The following is a 19,933-nucleotide window of genomic DNA, read 5'->3' on the forward strand; positions in this document are numbered from 1 at the left end:
TGGTACTGAGAATTATTTTGGTAACCAAGAATAAGTTCACTTAAAATGGCGAAGTGACTTACAGGTGCGGGAACATACAGCAATTCAAATTAAAGCTGTTACAGTGATGTTCCACGCTCTGATGATCCGACCAGCAATCCTCTACCTCGCCTTTCTCCCCCTGCACAGGTAGGCTGCATTGTTGTACACAGGTAGGCTGCATTGATGGGCACAGGTAGGCTGCATTGATGGGCACAGGTAGGCTGCATTGTTGGACACAGGTAGGCTGCATTGTTGGACACAGGTAGGCTAAATTGTGGGACACAGGTAGGCTGCATTGATAGGCAGAGGTAGGCTATATTGTTGGACACAGGTAGGCTGCATTGCTGGACACATGTAGGCTGCATTGATGGACACAGCTAGGCTGCATTGCTGGGCACAGGTGAGGCTGCATTGTTGGGCACAGGTGAGGCTACAGGTGAGGCTGCATTGTTGGGCACAGGTGAGGCTGAAATGTTGGGCACAGGTGAGGCTGCATTTATGGGCACAGGTAGGCTGCATTGATGGGCACAGGTATCCTGCATTTTTGGGCACGGGTAGGCTGCATTGATGGGCACAGGTAGGTTGCATTGTTGGGCACAGGTAGGTTGCACTGATGAGCACAGGTAAGGCTGCATTGTTGGGCACAGGTGAGGCTGCCATGCTGGGCACTGATAAAGTTGTTATTAATATTTATTTTGTAACTCAATTCTGCATAAAACATTTAAGTTTCATTTCATGAGATAATTTATGAGGGCGTGTTCAGGGGTGGAATTAGGGGCGGCAGGGAAGGGGTTGGGTGGGGCAACTGGTGGCAATTAACCCTTAAGGCCTGGCTAGTAGCTCAGTAGAAATTTTGAGCCCTGCCCTACATCACAATATCCCATTTTGCTATATGTAACTTTATATAGACCAGTATAAGCACCTTTTTTTTGCTAGTCTCCATACCCTGATTTGGGCATAATGATCTTTTCTCTTTTTACTGTTATTTTGTGTTGACTTTTATAGCTAATAGCTAAGTACTAAGTGTGTATAACAATGTATGGGTGTTGGGTGCTTTTTAAATACCCTGCATATAACAATACCATTAGGGATGAGCTTCGAGTTCGAGTTGAACTCATGTTAGACTCAAACATCAATTTGGGGTGTTCGCGGCAAATTCGAAAGCCGCGGAACACCCTTTAAAAGTCTATGGGAGAAATCAAAAGTGCTAATTTTAAAGGCTTATATGCATGGTATTGTCATAAAAAGTGTTTGGGACCCGGGTCCTGCACTAGGGGACAAGGATCAATGCAAAAAAAAGTTTTAAAAACGGACGTTTTTTCGGGAGCAGTGATTTTAATAATGCTTAAAGTGAAACAATAAAAGTGTAATATTCCTTTAAATTTCGTACCTGGAGGGGGTGTCTATAGTATGCCTGTAAAGGGGCGCATGTTTCCCGTGTTTAGAACAGTCTGACAGCAAAATGATATTTCAAAGGAAAAAAAGTCATTTAAAACTACTCGCGGCTATAATGAATTGCCGATCCGACAATACACATAAAAGTTCATTGATAAAAACAGCATGGGAATTCCCCACAGGGGGACCCCGAACCAAAATTTTTTAAAAAATGACGTGGGGGTCCCCCTAAATTCCATACCAGACCCTTCAGGTCTGGTATGGATATTAAGGGGAACCCCGCGCCAAAATAAAAAAGATGGCGTGGGGTAGGGATGAGCTTCGTGTTCGAGTCGAACCCATGTTCGACTCGAACATCATCTGTTCGCCGAATTCCAAAAATCCAAATTCGTGTGGCGCATCACGGCCCATAATTCACTGCGGCATCGCAGTGCATTGCTGGCTGATGATTGGCCAAGCATGCACTATGACCCGCATGCTTGGCCAATCACTGCGCCGTCTGAACAGAGAGCCGTAATTGGCCAAAGCCAAGGAGGCTTTGGCCAATTATGGCTCAGGGGATTTAGTACACGCCCCACACTATAAAAGGCCACCTGCACGGCGGCCCTGTGTAGTGTGTGTTCCGGCGTTGAAAGAGATAGACAGAGAGACAGTGTCATTTGATTTGAGTTAGATAGATTAGGCAGAACAGTCAGTCAGTTTAGCTGCACTTACAGTGTATTGTGTATATATATGCATCCCAGGTGTTGCATATATATATATACACTGTATTCAGTTTAGCTAGATCCGTTCCTGTCATCTTCCTACTGACAGGCAGGCTTGTCTTGTTACAGTATTTACAGCTACCTGAAGAAAATTGCTGGTGTTCTTTTGATCCTATTAGTACCACAGTCAGGCAGCTAGACTATTTACAGTTAATGCAGTGCGTCCTGCTCACAGTGTTCAGCTAGATCCGTTCCTGTTATCTTCCTACTGACAGGCAGGCTTGTCTTGTTACAGTATATACAGCTACCTGAAGAAAATTACTGGTGTTCTTTTGATCCTATTAGTACCACAGTCAGGCAGCTAGACTATTTACAGTTAGTGCAGTGCGTCCTGCTCACAGTGTTCAGCTAGATCCATTCCTGTTATCTTCTTACTGACAGGCAGGCTTGTCTTGTTACAGTATATACAGCTACCTGAAGAAAATTATTGGTGTTCTTTTGATCCTATTAGTACCACAGTCAGGCAGCTAGACTATTTACATTTAGTGCAGTGCGTCCTGCTCACAGTGTTCAGCTAAACCTACAAGTTAGTGGGGTGCGTCCTGCTCACAGTGTTCAGCTAAACCTACAAGTTAGTGTGGTGCGTCCACCTCACAGTGTTCAGCTAAACCTACAAGTTAGTGCGGTGCGTCCTGCTCACAGTGTTCAGCTAAAACTACAAGTAAATGGGGTGCGTCCTGCTCACAGTGTTCAGCTAAACCTACAAGTTAGTGGGGTGCGTCCTGCTCACAGTGTTCAGCTAAACCTACAAGTTAGTGGGGTGCGTCCTGCTCACAGTGTTCAGGTAAACCTACAAGTTGGTGTAGTGAGACCTCTGCACAGTGTTCATCTAAAGCTACAAGTTAGTGCAGTGCGTCCTGCTCACAGTGTTCAGCTAAAACTACAAGTTAGTGCTGTGCGTCCTGCTCACAGTGTTCAGCTAAACCTACAAGTTGGTGTAGTGAGACCTCTGCACAGTGTTCATCTCGAGCTACAAGTTAGTGCAGTGCGTCCTACTCACAGTGTTCAGCTAGATCCGTTCCTGTTATCTTCTTACTGACAGGCAGGCTTGTCTTGTTACAGTATTTACAGCTACCTGAATAAAATTGCTGGTGTTATTTTGATCCTATTAGTACCACAGTCAGGCAGCTAGACTATTTACAGTTAGTGCAGTGCGTCCTGCTCACAGTGTTCAGCTAAACCTACAAGTTAGTGCTGGTGCGTCCTGCTCACAGTGTTCAGCTAAAATTACAAGTTAGTGTGGTGCGTCCACCTCACAGTGTTCAGCTAAACCTACAAGTTAGTGCGGTGCGTCCTGCTCACAGTGTTCAGCTAAACCTACAAGTTGGTGTAGTGAGACCTCTGCACAGTGTTCATCTAAAGCTACAAGTTAGTGCAGTGCGTCCTGCTCACAGTGTTCAGCTAAAACTACAAGTTAGTGCTGTGCATCCTGCTCACAGTGTTCAGCTAAAAATACAAGTTAGTGCTGTGCATCCTGCTCACAGTGTTCAGCTAAACCTACAAGTTAGTGTGGTGCGTCCACCTCACAGTGTTCAGCTAAACCTACAAGTTAGTGCGGTGCGTCCTGCTCACAGTGTTCAGCTAAAACTACAAGTAAATGGGGTGCGTCCTGCTCACAGTGTTCAGCTAAACCTACAAGTTAGTGGGGTGCGTCCTGCTCACAGTGTTCAGCTAAACCTACAAGTTAGTGGGGTGCGTCCTGCTCACAGTGTTCAGGTAAACCTACAAGTTGGTGTAGTGAGACCTCTGCACAGTGTTCATCTAAAGCTACAAGTTAGTGCAGTGCGTCCTGCTCACAGTGTTCAGCTAAAACTACAAGTTAGTGCTGTGCGTCCTGCTCACAGTGTTCAGCTAAACCTACAAGTTGGTGTAGTGAGACCTCTGCACAGTGTTCATCTCAAGCTACAAAATAGTGCAGTGCGTCCTACTCACAGTGTTCAGCTAGATCCGTTCCTGTTATCTTCTTACTGACAGGCAGGCTTGTCTTGTTACAGTATTTACAGCTACCTAAATAAAATTGCTGGTGTTATTTTGATCCTATTAGTACCACAGTCAGGCAGCTAGACTATTTACAGTTAGTGCAGTGCGTCCTGCTCACAGTGTTCAGCTAAACCTACAAGTTAGTGCTGGTGCGTCCTGCTCACAGTGTTCAGCTAAAATTACAAGTTAGTGTGGTTCGTCCACCTCACAGTGTTCAGCTAAACCTACAAGTTAGTGCGGTGCGTCCTGCTCACAGTGTTCAGCTAAACCTACAAGTTGGTGTAGTGAGACCTCTGCACAGTGTTCATCTAAAGCTACAAGTTAGTGCAGTGCGTCCTGCTCACAGTGTTCAGCTAAAACTACAAGTTAGTGCTGTGCATCCTGCTCACAGTGTTCAGCTAAAAATACAAGTTAGTGCTGTGCGTCCTGCTCACAGTGTTCAGCTAAACCTACAAGTTGGTGTAGTGAGACCTCTGCACAGTGTTCATCTAAAGCTACAAGTTAGTGCAGTGCGTCCTGCTCACAGTGTTCAGCTAAACCTACAAGTTATTTTTTTGCGAGCTCTGCACAGTGTTCACCTAAAGCTACCTGTAGAAGGTTGGTGGTGTTTTCCTGATCCTATCACTACAGCAGGCAGCTAAAAAAGCTACAAGTTAGTTTTTTGCGAGCTCTGCACAGTGTTCAGCTAAAGCTACCTGTAGAAGGTTGGTGGTGTTCTCATACTACAGGCAGGAAGTTGATTTTGCTAGCTGCAGTATCAGTACATATATATATATATATATATATATATATATATATATATATCCCAGCTTAGAGCAACTACAGGCCATTAGTATGTCTGGAAGGCCAAGAAGGAGAGGCAGACAGTCACAAGCCAATAAGAGAGGGCAAGCAGGCTCTGTGTCTAGTGCTGGTCGTGGAGACGGTGCATCCTCATCAGCACGTGGCCATGGGACACGCTTGGCCTTTTTTTCGGCAGCTGGCCGTGTTGAGCCGCAACATGCGGAAGACTTGGTCGAGTGGATGACCAAGCCGTCCTCATCCTCCTCATCCTCTCTCACCCATGCCCAGGGTACTTTGTCTGGCAAAGCAGCGGCCTCTTCCCTCAGCTCAATGTCATCAGTGACTCCTTCCCTAGCCCCACCATGTCCTCCTGAGGAGTCCCTCAAACTGTTTGACCACAGTGTTGGGTACATGCTCCAGGAGGATGCCCAGCGTTTGGAAGGCTCTGATGATGATACTGAGCTTGATGAAGGCAGTAACATGAGCACGGACAGAGGGGGTGCCCAAGAAGGACAGCAATCTGGCAGTCATGCTCCCCCTGCTGCAGCATACTGCCAGGTTTGCTCCAGTGATGAGGAAGGAGGGGATGATGAGGTCACTGACTCAACGTGGGTGCCTGATAGGGGAGAGGAAGAGGAGGAGGCGGCACATCACCAACGAGGCAGGATGCCCTCCAGGGGCCAGCCTAAGGGCAGCACATTGACTGCATCACACCCCAAAGCTCCACACGTGCAGGGCGCTGCAGTCTCTGCGCGTTATTCAAAAATTTCTTTCGTGTGGGCCTTTTTTGAGATGAGTGCATCAGATCGCACCGCTGCTATTTGCAACATATGTCTCAAGCGTATCTCGCGTGGCCAAAACATCTCCTGCTTGGGTACCACATGCTTGACCAGACATATGTTGACCTGTCATGCAGTTCGTTGGCAAGCGTATCTAAAAGACCCACACCAAAGAACAAAGAGGACCTCTCCTTGCTCCTCATCAGCTGAGATCTCCAACCCCACTATACCTTCAGTCCTCTCTGAGACCTGCACTGAGAGGAATGAAGGTGTAGAATTAAGTGTGTCACAGCCAAGTACTTGTGGGCAATCTGCTTTTGGTACACCGACGTCATATTGTACCAGGCAAATTTCCCTGCCCCAGCTGCTGCACCGCCGAAAGAAGTTTGCTCCCAGCCATCCACATGTGCAGCGGTTGAATGCTAGCTTGGCAAAATTGCTAGCACTTCAATTGCTGCCTTTTCAGTTGGTAGACTCTGCCCCCTTTCCGTGAGTTTGTGGAATGTGCGGTTCCTCAGTGGCAGGTACCCAAACGCCACTTTTTCTCATGGAATGCGATTCCGGCTCTCTACCGCCATGTGGAAGGCAATGTCCATGCCTCGCTGGACAGGGCGGTCAGCGGTAAAGTGCATATTACCGCTGACTCATGGTCCAGCAGGCATGGACAGGGACGTTACCTAAGTTTCACGGCGCATTGGGTGACTCTGCTGGCAGCTGGGAAGGATGCAGGACAAGGTTCAGTAGTGTTGGAGGTTGTTCCGCCACCACACCTCCAAAACGCTAATGATTGTGACACACCTCTCTCCTCCACCCCCTCCTCTTCTTCTTCCTCCATGGCCTCTTCCTGTGCTTTATCCTCGGAACCAGCGGTGCTCCGTAGCCGTTCAAGGGGCTACACAAGTACGCAGGCCAAAAGATGCCATGTGGTGCTTGAGCTGGTGTGCTTGGGGGACAGGAGTCACACCGGGGCAGAGGTTCTGTCAGCTCTGCAGGGGCAGGTTCAGAGGTGGTTGACGCCACGCCAACTTAAGGCAGGAATGGTGGTTTGCGACAATGGCACCAATCTCCTCTCTGCCCTCCAACAGGGACAAATGACCCATGTGCCCTGTTTGGCTCACGTCCTTAACTTGGTGGTGCAGCGGTTCTTGGGCAGGTACCCGGGCTTACAGGATGTCCTGGGGCAGGCCAGGAAAGTCTGTGTGCATTTCCGCCGGTCATATAATGCCAGTGCTCGGCTGATGGACCTCCAAAAGGAGTTTAACCTGCCCAAGAACCGCCTAATCTGTGACATGCCCACCAGGTGGAACTCAACGTTGGCCATGCTGCAGCGGCTGCACATGCAGCAGAGGGCCATCAATGAGTACCTGTGCGACTATGGCACCAGGACAGGGTCAGGGGAGCTTGTTTTTTTTCCCCACGCCAGTGGGCCATGATCAGGGATGCATGCACTGTCCTGTCACCATTTGAGGAGGCCACGAGGATGGTGAGCAGTGACAGTGCATGCATCAGTGACACTGTCCCCCTTGTCCACCTGTTGGAGCACACACTGCGTGGAATAATGGACAGGGCACTTGAGGCAGAACAGAGGCAGGAAGAGGAGGACTTCCTTAGCTCTCAAGGCCCCCTTTATCCAGACAGTGTTCCTGCGTGCCCGCCGATCACACAGGAAGAGGAGGAGGAGGAGGAGGAGGAGGAAGATTATGTCAGTATGGAGGTGGAGCCTGGCACTCAGCATCAGCAGCAGTCTTTAAGGGATCAGTCCCAAGAAACACATGGACTTGTACGTGGCTGGGAGGAGGTGGCTGCGGACCATGTCGTCCTTAGTGACCCAGAGGACTCCGGACCGAATGCCTCAGCAAACCTACGCTGCATGGCCTCCCTGATCCTGCAAAGCCTGCGTAAGGATCCTCGTATTCGTGGTATCAAGGAGAAGGACCAATACTGGCTGGCAACCCTCCTTGATCCACGTTACAAGGGTAAGGTTGCAGACCTTATCTTGCCATCGCAGAGGGAGCAGAGGATGAAACATCTTCGGGAGGCCTTGCAGAAAGGTCTGTGCAACGCGTTCCCAGAGACTGGGAGGTTACAAACTCCTGTTTCTGGACAACGTGTTTCTGAGGCTTCGGGCAGTCAAAGAAGGAGCGGTGGAGAAGGTGGCCGTCTGACCGATGCGTTCAGACAATTTTTTGGTCCGCATCCCCAAGGTATGATCGGTTCCAGCAACCATCACCAGCGTCTGTTTTACATGGTGCAGGAATACCTAGGGGCAAGATCTGACTTGGACACCTTTCCAACCGAAAATCCTCTGGGTTACTGGGTCTTGAGGATGGATCACTGGCCAGAGCTTGCACAGTATGCAATTGAGCTACTGGCCTGTCCTGCATCAAGCGTTCTTTCGGAACGCACATTCAGTACTGCTGGAGGCTTTGTAACCGATCACAGGGTGCGTCTGTCCACCGACTCGGTCGATCGACTGACTTTCATAAAAATGAATCAGTCTTGGATCACCACCAGCTACCAAGCACCTGATGCTGATGTAACCGAATATTTTTTTTGAAATCTCAGATCTCTTCAAAGACTGCCTATACTGATGCTGAGTGACTATCCCTGAGAAATTATCCTCTTCCTCCTCCATCATCACGCTGATAGCTTGTAAGAACATTTTTGGTTCTGGGCGCCACCACCAGTGCCTAAGGCCCAATTTTTCAGCCCCTGTTTAACAGGGGCGTGTAATTACAATTTTTGATGCAATACTTTGCAGCAGGGCTCATTTCTGCGTTACAACTAGAGTATCTGTGAGGGGTTGCAGTGTTGTTGCACCAGCACCAGTGCCTAAGGCCCAATTTTTCTGCCCGTTTAACAGGGGCGTGTAATTACAATTTTTGATGCAATACTTTGCAGCAGGGCTCATTTTAGCATTCCAACTAGAGTATCTGTGAGGGGTTGCAGTGTTGTGGCACCAGCACCAGTGCCTAAGGCCCAATTTTTCTGCCCGTTTAACAGGGGCGTGTAATTACAATTTTTGATGCAATACTTTGCAGCAGGGCTCATTTCAGCATTCCAACTAGAGAATCTGTGAGGGGTTGCAGTGTTGTGGCACCAGCACCAGTGCCTAAGGCCCAATTTTTCTGGCCCTGTTTAACAGGGGCGTGTAATTACAATTTTTGATGCAATACCTTGCAGCAGGGCTCGTTCCTGCGTTCCAACTAAAGTGTCTGTGAGGGGTTGCAGTGTTGTGGCACCAGCACCAGTGCCTAAGGCCTAATTTTTCAGCCCCTGTTTAACAGGGGCATGTAATTACAATTCTTGATCTAATATTTCACAGCAGGGCCCATTTCTGCACCCACCAAGAGCGAGTGAGGACTTACAGTGTTGTGGCACCAGCACCACCACCACCACCACCAAAGGTCCAATTTTTCTGCCCCTGTTCAACAGGGGCATGTAATTACAATTCTTGATCTAATATTTCACAGCAGGGCCCTGTAAGGGCTTACAGTGTTGTGTAAACCTTTCTATTGCTTCCAAGTGACCCTAAGCTGTATTGGTCCTTGTGAATCAATAAAAGTGGCGCTGAATGACAGTATATATACTGTCTAGTGCATATTAAAGTGATCTAGTGCTCTAGCAAAAAATGTATATAAATAAATCAAGAGTAAAAAACATTCATGGAAAATCTCCTCAGTGTACAAAATAAAAATCGTGATAATCCCTGTAAAGGTGTACCATACACACAGCAATATATATTGCAAAATAATATTAAACGTGAAATATGAATAATTTTAGTCCATAAAGATTCCACAGACAGGACACCGTGAAGGAAAAGTGCGGTATCTGGAAGCAATCCACCAATTCACTCAGTGTTAGTGATTCCTCTCCCCTTGAATTCAACACTCACCAGCTCAATATGCCTCACACTCTCGTGTTTTAGCAATAAGGCATAGGCATATAGTTGGTCAATTGAAGGTAAAAGGATCCAGATTCTTTATTTATCCAAGTGTCACCTCAATTCATAAAAAGAACTCAAAATAGTGTGATACCGTAAAACATATAAAATTTATTCAACTTAAAACTTCAATCATTACACTCACAGGAAAAACTCTTGATTCAAGCCAAACTGACACTGCAAATCAAATCCAAATCAAACTCAATCCTCCTCTGTGAAACGCCCAGCACCACTGTGGAAATGAGGGTCACGGCGGACCTCAAGAAGCAGCGTTGGATAAGTTCTCACCCCTCTCTGCTGACACTTTACTAATGTGGATCACCTGCTGGCAACCAAGCCCAGGGGGCAGCTCCTCTAATGCGTTTGAAGGCTCCCGCCGATGCACGGAGATCCGAAACCACGTCCCGTCCGTCACTAATTGTTAATGATAGGTGCCGTACAGCCACGCCCCGACATGTTTCGTCATATCAGACTTCCTCATGGGATTGGCTGTACGGCACGGCACCTCCTACCCTTATACTCCTCACGTCTTTCGACGTAATAGTATGCAAATCAGTGTTCACGTTCCCAGATGTCTCCACGGCCCTCAAAAGCAGCGATGCTGGGCCGATCACGTACACCAGAGAACAAATAAACTGCAAAATGTCTCAAAAATGCCGAAGCAAATATAATCAAATATATTGCATAGATCGGATTATAAAAGATCAGAAATGGTAAAACAGAGAAAAAAACTTTGAATTATAAACCTCATTCATGGAGTCCTAATTGACAGTGTATCAACGTCCTATTTTTTGAACGTCCTGTTTTTTGAACACTCCCCATATGGAGTATAGAGTCATATATCTAGAAGTGTTACATAATGGACTTGCCCTAGCGATTTATAATATATGGTCAGACCATGCAGCCCATACATTGCCCGATCATGACTAAAGAACGGGACATTTCCCTAAATATACCCCTCATTCCCCCTAGCTAATAGTGAAACCTCAAATGAGTATAATCATAACTCCTTCCCTAAATCTATATTTTATGCTATCTATAGCGAGTAAATAATATTAAACCATTAGTGAATCGTTGTAAACCACTAAAGAGCCATCATGCTGTTGACCAGCAACGTAAGCCCTCTAGTGGTAAGAGTGAAAAGTATCTCCTCAATGTTTCAAAAATAAATTCCATTAAATTAAACCACACAATTACCACCCCTTGTGGGAAGTATAACCCCCTAAATTTATTAGTAAGCTACATCAATGTGAATTCTAATAATAGTGCAATGTGCCTAAACATATAAGTATTAAAGTATCCATTAGCCACTATTTCAGGTAAAGCTTGTGTAAAAAAACTGAAAAAAGTTTTTTATCACAACAATCATCGAGTGCAGTGAAATCTATAGAGTAATATATAGAGAGAGATGTATAGAGAAATTCCCTTGGGTATATTATTCAAACGTCACTAATGAAGCAGTTCAAATCTACCTCAATATTCAGGCCCCTAGGGGCAAGGCTTCATACGTCGTCTACCTTTTATGGTGCCCGTGTGGGTTACTGTATGTTGGACGGACGAAACGACTACTCCGAGTCCGAATATCTGAGCATCTCACGAATATTAAAAATGGCTATAAATACCACAGTGTATCTTTACACTTCAGAGAGAAACATCATCAAGACCCCTCCCTAGCACAATTTTGTGGATTAGATTGTGTATATCCAGCTTGGAGAGGGTCTAATAGAGTTAGGGACCTCTCACAAAGAGAGACCCTATGGATATTTCGTCTGAAAAGCCTTTATTTTTGAAACATTGAGGAGATACTTTTCACTCTTACCACTAGAGGGCTTACGTTGCTGGTCAACAGCATGATGGCTCTTTAGTGGTTTACAACGATTCACTAATGGTTTAATATTATTTACTCGCTATAGATAGCATAAAATATAGATTTAGGGAAGGAGTTATGATTATACTCATTTGAGGTTTCACTATTAGCTAGGGGGAATGAGGGGTATATTTAGGGAAATGTCCCGTTCTTTAGTCATGATCGGGCAATGTATGGGCTGCATGGTCTGACCATATATTATAAATCGCTAGGGCAAGTCCATTATGTAACACTTCTAGATATATGACTCTATACTCCATATGGGGAGTGTTCAAAAAACAGGACGTTCAAAAAATAGGACGTTGATACACTGTCAATTAGGACTCCATGAATGAGGTTTATAATTCAAAGTTTTTTTCTCTGTTTTACCATTTCTGATCTTTTATAATCCGATCTATGCAATATATTTGATTATATTTGCTTCGGCATTTTTGAGACATTTTGCAGTTTATTTGTTCTCTGGTGTACGTGATCGGCCCAGCATCGCTGCTTTTGAGGGCCGTGGAGACATCTGGGAACGTGAACACTGATTTGCATACTATTACGTCGAAAGACGTGAGGAGTATAAGGGTAGGAGGTGCCGTGCCGTACAGCCAATCCCATGAGGAAGTCTGATATGACGAAACATGTCGGGGCGTGGCTGTACGGCACCTATCATTAACAATTAGTGACGGACGGGACGTGGTTTCGGATCTCCGTGCATCGGCGGGAGCCTTCAAACGCATTAGAGGAGCTGCCCCCTGGGCTTGGTTGCCAGCAGGTGATCCACATTAGTAAAGTGTCAGCGGAGAGGGGTGAGAACTTATCCAACGCTGCTTCTTGAGGTCCGCCGTGACCCTCATTTCCACAGTGGTGCTGGGCGTTTCACAGAGGAGGATTGAGTTTGATTTGGATTTGATTTGCAGTGTCAGTTTGGCTTGAATCAAGAGTTTTTCCTGTGAGTGTAATGATTGAAGTTTTAAGTTGAATAAATTTTATATGTTTTACGGTATCACACTATTTTGAGTTCTTTTTATGAATTGAGGTGACACTTGGATAAATAAAGAATCTGGATCCTTTTACCTTCAATTGACCAACTATATGCCTATGCCTTATTGCCAAAACACGAGAGTGTGAGGCATATTGAGCTGGTGAGTGTTGAATTCAAGGGGAGAGGAATCACTAACACTGAGTGAATTGGTGGATTGCTTCCAGATACCGCACTTTTCCTTCACGGTGTCCTGTCTGTGGAATCTTTATGGACTAAAATTATTCATATTTCACGTTTAATATTATTTTGCAATATATATTGCTGTGTGTATGGTACACCTTTACAGGGATTATCACGATTTTTATTTTGTACACTGATGAGATTTTCCATGAATGTTTTTTACTCTTGATTTATTTATATACATTTTTTGCTAGAGCACTAGATCACTTTAATATGCACTAGACAGTATATATACTGTCATTCAGCGCCACTTTTATTGATTCACAAGGACCAATACAGCTTAGGGTCACTTGGAAGCAATAGAAAGGTTTATACAGTTTATTTAATTTTAAAGTGGCAGCTTTATAGTTATTTCATTAGGACGTTTTCTTCTGTAGGGGGTGAGCACCCCTTTGCCTGGCATTTGAGCGCAGTGGTGAAAACTCGAGAGGGGCGTATAGATCTGAGTTTTCTCATTTGTCACCTTACAGTGTTGTGGCCACAACAACACCTAAGGCCCAAATTTCTGTTGATTATATAGGGCAGGCCCCTACTTTCAAACATCTAACTTACAAACGACTCCTACTTGCAAACGGAAGGAGACAACAGGAAGTGAGATGAAATCTACCCCTAGGAAGGGAAATTCTCTCCTGTAAGAGTTAATATGGGAAAAACATTTCTCATTTCCACTGATGCTTTCCAATCCTTGTTCCACAAAAAAAACCAAATTTTCAAAAAACATTTGTCATTGGGACAAAAAGTGAGGTGAAATCTTCTGAAGAGGAGGAAAGACAGCAAAACAAATGTCACAGGGGTGATAACCCTTCCCTATGTTTTCCAAAAAGCTTAAAAAAGATTTTTTGGCTGGAGCTAAACACGTTAAAAATGTACCCGTTCAAAATTACAAACAGATTCTACTTAACAACAAACCTACAGTCCCTGTCTTGTTTGCACCGCCTGTATACTGCTGTTCAGAGTATATAGGGCCTGGTGGCCCCACACCTTTCCTTATTTTAATTTGGGTGCGGGCTTTAAGACCCAAAGGGCCTGGTAATGGACTGGGGGGTACCCATGCCGTTTGTCTCACTGATTTTCATCCATATTGCCAGGACCGGACATTACATTAAACCCGCAAGCAGTTTTAAATGAGATTTTTTCCTTTAAAAATGACATTTGGTGCAGGGACTGTTCTAAACACGGGAAACACGCGCCACTTTACAGGCATACTATAGACACCCCCCAGGTACGATATTTAAAGGAATATTTCACTTTTTTTTTTTTTACTTTAAGCATCATCAAAATCACTGCTGCCGAAAAACGTCAGTTTTTAAAAGTTTTTTTTGCATTGATACATGTCCCCTGGGGTAGGACCCAGGTCCCCAAACCCTTTTTAGGATAATACCATGCAAATTAGCCTTTAAAATCAGCACTTTTGATTTCGAACGTTTGAGTCCCATAGACGTCAATGGGGTTCTAACGTTCGTGCAAATTTTCGGTCCGTTCGCAGGTTCTGGTGCGAACCGAACCGGGGTGTGTTCGGCTCATCCCTAGCGTGGGGTCCCCCCAAATATCCATACCAGACCCTTATCCAAGCACGCAACCTGGCAGGCCACAGGAAAAGAGGGGAGACGAGAGAGCACCCCCCTACTGAACCATACCAGGCCACATGCCCTCAACATTGGGAGGGTGCTTTGGGGAAGCCCCCCACAACACCCTCGGATGTCGCATGTTGATGTGGACAAGGGCCTCATCCCCACAACCCTTGTCCGGGGGGGTTGTGGGGGTCTGCGGGCGGGGGGCTTATCGGAATCTGGAAGACCCCTTTAACAAGGGGACCCCCAGATCCCGGCCCTTTCCCCTGTGTGAAATGGCAAGGGGGTACAAAATGTACCCCTACCATTTCACAAAAAAACTGTAAAAAATGTTAAAAATGACAAGAGACAGTTTTTGACAATTCCTTTATGTAAATGCTTCTTCTTTCTTCTATCTTCTTTCTTCTATCTTCTATCTACTATCTTCCTTTGGATTCTTCCTCCATCTTCTTCTTCTTCTGGTTCTTCTGGTTCTTCCTCCGGTGTTCTTGTCCGGCATCTTCCTCCGCGGCGTCTTCTTCCCTTCTTCTCCTCGGGCCGCTCCGCATCCATGATGGCATGGAGGGAGGCTCCCGCTGTGTGACGCTTCTCCTCTTCTGATGGTTCCTAAACAACGGGGGGACGGGGCCACCCGGTGACACCGCCCTCCTCTGACGCACGGGGACTTGACGGGGAATTCCCTATGGCATTCCCCGTGACGTCAGAGGAGCGGGGTCACCCGTTACGTAACCCCGCCTCTTCTGACGTCACGGGGAATGCCACAGGGAAGTCCCCGTCAAGTCCCCGTGCGTCAGAGGGGGTGGAGTCACCGGGTGGCTCCGCCCCCCGTTGTTTAAGAACTGTCAGAAGAGGAGAAGCGTCACACAGTGGGAGCCTCCCTCTATGCCATCATGGATGCGGAGCGGCCCGAGGAGAAGAAGGGAAGAAGACGCCGACGCCGCGGAGGAAGATGCCAGACGAGAACACCGGAGGAAGAACCAGAAGAACCAGAAGAAGAAGAAGATGGAGGAAGAAACCAAAGGAAGCTAGAAGATAGAAGATAGAAAAAAGAAGATAGAAGAAAGAAGAAGCATTTAAATAAAGGAATTGTCAAAAACTGTCTCTTGTCATTTTTAACATTTTTGACAGTTTTTTTGTGAAATGGTAGGGGTACAAGTACCCCCTTACCATTTAACACAGGGGGAGGGCCGGGATCTGGGGGTCCCCTTGTTAAAGGGGTTTCCAGATTCCGATAAGCCCCCCCCGCCTGCAGACCCCCACAACCACGGGGCAAGGGTTGTGGGGATGAGGTCTTTGTCCCCATCAACATGGAGACAAGGTGTTTTGGGGGCTACCCTAAAGCACCCTCCCAATGTTGAGGACATGTGGCCTGGTATGGTTCAGGGGGGGGCACTCTCTCGTCCCCCCTCTTTTCCTGCGGCCTGCCAGGTTGCATGCTCGGATAAGGATCTGGTATGGATTTTTGGGGGGACCCCACGCCATTTTTTAAAAAAATTTTGGCGCGGGGTTCCCCTTAAAATCCATACCAGACCTGAAGGGTTTGGTATAGATTTTGAGGGGGACTCCACGCCATTTTTTTTTAAAATTTTGCCTGGGGTTACCCTTAATATCCATACCAGACCTGAAGGGCCTAGTATGGAATTTAGGAGGACCCCCACGTTGTTTTTTTTTTTAATTTTGGTTCGGGGTTCCCCTGTGGGGAATTCCCATGCCCTGTTTATCAATGAACTTTTATGTTCATTGATAAATGTTCGGACCGACAATTCATTAATAGCCGCGAGTAGTTTTAAATGACTTTTTTTTCTTTGAAATGTAATTTTGCTGTCAGACTGTTCTAAACACGGGAAACATGCGCCCCTTTACAGGCATACTATAGACACCCCCCAGGTACGAAATTTAAAGGAATATTACACTTTTATTGTTTCACTTTAAGCATTATTAAAATCACTGCTCCCGAAAAAACGCCCGTTTTTAAAACTTTTTTTTGCATTGATCCATGTACCCTGGGGCAGGACCCAGGTCCCCAAACACTTTTTATGACAATAACTTGCATATAAGCTTTTAAAATTAGCACTTTTGATTATTCATGTTCGTGTCCCATAGACTTTAACGGTGTTCGCGTGTTTGAACTAATTTTTTGCCTGTTCGCAAGTTCTGGTGCGAACCGAACAGGGGCGTGTTCGGCTCATCCCTAAATACCACTGTAAAAAAAGAAAAGAAAATTAGGATGAGAGAAAAAACGCATGTTTCAGCTGGTTTAACCCAATATTTTTTTTGACAATCCAAACTACTGTATTTATCAGCGTATAACACACACTTTTTACCCCTGAAAACAGAATGCAAATAATGTGTGAGTGTTATATGCTGATATTTTCCATTGGGCTGTCTAAGGGGAAGGGGGGAGCGCCGCCGGATTACACAGAGTAGGGATCCTCGCTTACACGGCTGCCGCTCTTATACGAATTCCCACCTCCTGGACCAGTTCCTATGATAGACAGCACACTGGTCCAATGCAACATCTATCATAGGAGCCCGTCCAGGAGGCGGGACTTCATATAACAGCAGCAGCCGAGTAAGCAGGGGATCCCCACTCTGTGTAATCCAGCTGCTCTAATCTCCATGCCCTGGAAAGGCTGTGCTGATGGGCTCTGATCAGGCTGCATTGGTGGGCACTGGTAAGGCTGCACTGATGGGCATTGATCAGGCTGCATTGATGGACAATGGCGAGGCTGCAGATGGGCACTGATCAGGCTGCATTGATGGGCAATGGTGACGCTACAGATGGACACTGATCAGGCTGCATTGAGGGCAATGGTGAGACTGTATTGATGGACACTGATCAGGCTGCATCGATGAGCACTGGTGAGGCTGCATTGATGGGCACTGGTGAGGCTGAAGATGGGCACTGATCAGGCTGCATTGATGGGCACTAGTGAGGCTGCATTGATTGGCAATGGTGAGGCTGCATTAATGGGCACTGATCAGGCTGCACTGATGGGCACTGGTGGGGCTGCATTAATGGGCAGTGACCCTTATTTTGCTTCAAAGTTATTTGTTAAAGGTGCGTGTTATACACCGATAAATACGGTAATTCATTTTGTTCCAGATTGTGTTATATTCGTAGACTTTTTAATCAGAATGATGGTTAGAATGCCCTTATATTTTTTCACATAATATTGTAGTAATGATTCTGTTAGGCATGTGTTTTGGGAATGTCTGCTGTATAGTGGTTATTGATTGTGGAAATAATCAATAAAACTTTTTGGGGACTTTGAAGGTACAGACATCTATTTATAAGCATATATTCATACAAATACGTATTTTATTTACAACTGTCTTAAAAACATAGATACTAAATTACTTTTTGGGGCTGGCATGCAACTTCATTAAATACATTTGTATTCAAGAATCTCCACCTTGGAGTTTCCACCCCACAATAAAATATATTCTTTTGTTACAAAACTGTAACCAGAAAAAAAAAATTGTCTTGCTAGAAGAAGCAGATCCTAATGCCCAATAGGATTTTCCAATGGAAAATGTGTGATAGGACCTCGTTGTCGGAAATTCCGACCGTGTAGGCTTCATCACACATTTTCCATAGGAATTTCCGACACACAAAGTTTGAGAGCTTGTTATAAAATTTTCCGATAACAAAATCCATTGTCGGAAATTCCGATCGTATGTACACAAATCCGATGTACAAAGTGCCACGCATGCTCAGAATAAATTAAGAGAGGAAAGCTATTGGCTACTGCCCTGTTTATAGTCCCGACGTACGTGTTTTACGTCAGCGCGTTCAGAACGATCGGATTTTTGTGTGTATGCAAGACAAGTTTGAGCCAACATCCGATGGAAAAAATCCATGGATTTTGTTGTAGGAATGTCCGATCAATGTCCGACCGTGTGTACAGGGCATAATGTGTTTTATTTGGTTGGTTCCTGGTTACAAATAAGAATACCCAGTTTTGTTAGATATATTTATCTGGCCACAGGTTCATTTTAAATGTTATACCAGCTTCATAACACTTACTGACATGATAGAGGTCTATACTGATATACAACTTAATCTGTGCACTCATTAAACTAATTGGAATTAAAAACATTTTAAAAAAACATAAACTACTTTATGAGAATATGTACATACAATAAAAACTGGTGTTTCTAGTAACTAAACATCAGCACAGTAATGGGTATTGGTAATTATTATCAGGGAAGAATTTTCAGTAATTAACATATATTAATTTAATTGTGCACCATATTGTGATTCAAAAACATAAAGCATCACAAATAAATTAACATTAATTATTAAAACCTGATGTTGCAAACAGTACTTTTTTTCTAAGGGTTTACAGCCTATTCCTATTTTTTTATAGAGTTAGTGAAAGTAAAAATCTGTCAGATTTTTATTTATTTCTGTAACCCCATTAGGAAGATGTTTTTTTTGCTAATGTAATAAGCCATACAAAAAATGGGTGGTGCAGCTGTCACAGAAAGTCACAGATGCAATAAAAACATTGTATGGAGTTCTAACCCTTCCCCACTCTACAAATGTGTCCCTGGTTTTGGTGCAAAACATTTGGGTTTATAGGTTCATCAACTGCAACCTTCTCTACCACTATGCCTTTCTGCTAGAAACTGTCAAATAGATTGATCCCCACCCAACAGAGAATATACAGTTCTGGCACTGTCAGGCAGTGAAATGTTTCAGTGCTGATTTAGTGTCAGTGTGGAGTCACTTGACAGAACCAGAGTTGGCATGTGGGACAAAAAGCTTCTGCTTTCCCAGGCAAGTATGACTGAATACCAATGCTGGGACATTCATGTCCCACTGACACCAATGCTGCAGTATTCTTACTCCCACTAACATTGATGTAAGGGCACCCTACTACCACTGACACCAATGTAAGAGGCCTCCAACTACCACTGACACCAATGTAAGAGGCATCCAACTACCACTGACACCAATGTAAGAGGCATCCTACTACCACTGACACCAATGTAAGAGGCATCCTACTACCACTGACACCAATGTAAGAGGCATCCTGCTACCACTGACACCAATGTAAGAGGCATCCTACTACCACGGACACCAATGTAAGAGGCATCCTACTACCACTGACACCAATGTAAGGAAACATTATTCCTGTCACCGACATCAATGTAAAGGTCTTTCTTCCTCCCACTGATCACTAATGTAAAGGGACATTTTATCCCCTGACTACCAGTGTAAGGAGCAGTATATACCAACTCCTGACTACTGTACTCTGTACCTTGTGCTTTACATTAAACACTTCTAACAATGGCATTCTGTAAGTTTTGCTATACATTACATACTCCTGACCCTGGTGCGCTATTTGCTTTTATGTATAGCACATTCTTCTGACTGTTGCACTTTGTATATTGCACTATTGCACTGTGCTTTTGTTAGGAAAATGAAGCTGCTCACAGAAATGCACATGCGAGCAGAACAATCCACAGAACTGTGCATGGGATCAGGTAAATGTGCGCATGCATTAGAGTGCTCATGAGCATGAGTATGCATGTTTGAATGGACTTGAATAGTGCCCTATGGTGCCTATTTAAAGCACTGCAAGACTCAGGATGATTGCTGAGTGATCAT

Source organism: Aquarana catesbeiana, linkage group LG02 (assembly GCF_042186555.1).
Source record: "Aquarana catesbeiana isolate 2022-GZ linkage group LG02, ASM4218655v1, whole genome shotgun sequence".
NCBI classification, from domain to species: domain Eukaryota; kingdom Metazoa; phylum Chordata; class Amphibia; order Anura; family Ranidae; genus Aquarana; species Aquarana catesbeiana.